Below are 3070 nucleotides of genomic sequence, written 5' to 3'. Positions count from 1 at the left end.
TAATAGATGTCTGTCTCTATCTTGTTTCCGACTTTCTTTATGAGGATATCTAAAAACGGTAGTTGTTGATTGTTGTATTCCATCGTAAATTGGAGGTTTTCGTTTATTCCATTTAGAAGTGTTTGGAATTCGTTGAGCTTTTCTATACTTTCATTCCAGAGGATGAAACAGTCATCGAGATATCTTTTCCAGCTGTTTTGTATGTATGTGGAAAAGGAGCTTCCATATTTCTCGAGTGTTCTCTGGTATAGTTTAATCTCGAGATAGCCCATTACCAGGTTCGCAAAAGTAGGCGCAGTCCATGTTCCCATTGCAGTTCCCGATTTTTGTCGGAAGTATTCATTGTTATATATAAAATAATTATTTTTTAGGATAAATCTAAGTTCTTCTATTATAAGTTCTTTTTTAATGTGATGGGCTTCTTTTTCAGTTTCCGTCTACCAAATCCACTCACAAGGCTTTGGTCGGCCCGAGACTATAGTAGAAGACACTTGCCCAAGGTGTCACGCAGTGGGACTGAACCCGGAGCCATGTGGTTGGTAAGCAAGTTACTTACCACACAGCCACTCCTATGCCTGTGGTTTTGTTATCTTCATTCTACAGTGCATTTTCAGATGTTCTATATTTCCACAATGAAAGCACTCTGCTCTTTTAAATGGACAATTTTTCCTCAGGTGTATACAACCACATGCAAAACATGGGTTTATTTCCTGATTTTTGTCATGTTTTTTTAGAAAATTCTTTATCTCTATTTTGACTATTTCAAACTTGCTTGACGTTCAATTTCTTCTGTGTCATGTCTTAATTTGACTATCCTTTCATATTCCTCTGACACTTGCTGTAGGGTTACATCCTGGTGTTGTTCCAGCTTTGTGAGAATTCTAGTTCTAACTTCTGCGTCCTTTTCAGCAGTAAGTCCCTGTGTAAAAATCAGCCCTTTGAACATAATTGGCATTAAATCGTCCTGCTTAAACTTCTTGCATTTTCTGTTTACTCTGCCAGCATATGTGATGTAGTCCTCATCATTGTTATGCTTCCCACATGAATTGAATAATGAGCTTTTTTCACCGAAAAATTTTACACAATATATCTATTGTGTCATTAAAGTTTATGTCCAGAGGTTTTCTTGGGAGTATATAAGTACTGTATCATTCATGTTCAGTTGCCGCCAGTTTTCTCAAGATTAAGCGCATTTTCATCCTGTCATCCTAATCATTACATTCTTTCTCGCAGATTTTCCCATATCTTCTGTAGTATGCTTCAAAGGTAACTCCTTCGTCAGGTTCGTATTTGAACTCTGTTATGGAGTTCACGACATAGCTTGTCAAGAACACTTTCTCTGACTATCCTGATGACTTCAGTAATTGCAGCATTTGTTGCTGTAATATTATTTGGCCATTGTCAGAACCGCCTGACTGGCCCTCATGCCTGTGGCATGTAAAAGCACCCACTACACTCTCGGAGTGGTTGGCGTTAGGAAGGGCATCCAGCTGTAGAAACTTTACCAGATCAGATTGAACCTGGTGCAGCCTATGGCTCACCAGTCCTCAGTCAAACCATCAAACCCATGTCAGCTTGGAAAGCGGACGTTAAACGATGATGATGAGGATAAGGATAATGATGTTGTTGTTGCTTCTGTTGTTGCTCTTGGTGTTCTTTCAGTTGGTGGTGGTGTTGTTGCTTCAGCTGTTGTTCTTAACTGCTGCTGCTGTTGTTGTTCTTTCAGTTGCTGTTGTTGCAAGTCAAGCAAACATGCCAGCAAATTTTCATAATTTTCCAATTTTTTTCGTAAATTTCACACAACAAAGACTTTTATGAGTTTGAAAACTTCTCGTGAGTTGTTAATTCCTTCTGAGTCAACTGAAGTATTTGTATTTCATGTTCCTACTGCCACAGCAGCTAGAATTCCTGCTCTTCCCAGAATAACTGAAGTTTCTGAGTCACCAGAATTGCCAGGAAAAGTTCCTGAATTATGAGACGTTGATGATTGCTGATTCTCCAAATGCATGATACTATTGTCTTTCCCATTACATTTGAAGCTGGTACTTTAGAGGCAATGTGAGAAGGTCATAGATCAAGTTGGTGACGTCAAATGCCCTCCAGGTTTAACAATTACGTGTATGGAAAGCGGTAATCAATTGTTGGTGTTGTACTGACAAGAACATGGAAGCAGAGTAAACAACTCCCATAGTTGCCTGATTATGTAGTCTTTTGGTGGAGAAATGGTATAAAAGGTATTAGGTATTGAAATGGAAACCATCTTAAGGCAGGACAAAGGAAAAACAAGAGTAATGTTGAAACATTAAAACACACTGGTGGCTTATTTCTGCAGAAAACTGCACTGATGTAGATGGAAAACTGTGGCAGCTAGCTTCAAAAGGGAACGAGGCTGTATGCCATCCCTTGACAAGCTCCTCATCCAGCAAGCCCTGATATTTGGTTTCCTTTACCTGATGAGAAATGTTAGATCCCTGAACACTGAGTTCAGCCAGGTTGTTTTTACACTCTAGGATAGCAGAAATATGTCTCATCAGAACAATGCTACTGCCACCTCATAGCAATGAAGTAGACTGTACTGGAATTTCCATGTCTCTATTTCAGTTATTTATTCACTAATCTTTCTTTTTTATCCTTTTTCCATTTTCTTAGTATTCACCTTCGCAAATATGACAAAAGATCGCCGTAAACACTAAAGTAATTCCGAAATAATTGTCTTTTAATACCATTTCAAAGAGGTCAGAAACGCAGCATACCTACAGAAGAGTACTCGTCAACTGACTTTGTTTGGAAGTTTCGGAAAATTCACACGAGTCAGTTTTGTTTCCTCATATCTTTCAGAAAATGGGTATTTTTTAATGAAATTTTCTACAAATAACTTTCAAAGTGTGTAGATCATTATTATATTGGAATTTAATATGAAAAAGAAAACTGGTGGACTCGTGCACATACATACTGAAGTTTCATTTTGTAGATATATGTGATGTGTATCATTATGTATGTGCATGAGCCAAACTTTTTCTCTTTTTTTTTTTCATATTGAATTCCAATTTAGTTGTAATCTACACACTCT

At 37.8% G+C, this 3070-nt stretch overlaps 1 protein-coding gene across 3 annotated transcripts in view; it reads right to left on the bottom strand.

Moving 5' to 3' along the window:
* Positions 1-3070, bottom strand: part of LOC128249378 (uncharacterized) — a 34555-nt gene that overhangs the window by 27382 nt on the left and 4103 nt on the right. The gene's annotated exons all lie outside the window — the stretch shown is intronic.

This window comes from Octopus bimaculoides, chromosome 14 (genome assembly GCF_001194135.2).
Source record: "Octopus bimaculoides isolate UCB-OBI-ISO-001 chromosome 14, ASM119413v2, whole genome shotgun sequence".
NCBI lineage: Eukaryota > Metazoa > Mollusca > Cephalopoda > Octopoda > Octopodidae > Octopus > Octopus bimaculoides.
Note: the sequence above shows the minus strand (reverse complement) of the source record. Positions and strands in the feature narration are given on the sequence as shown.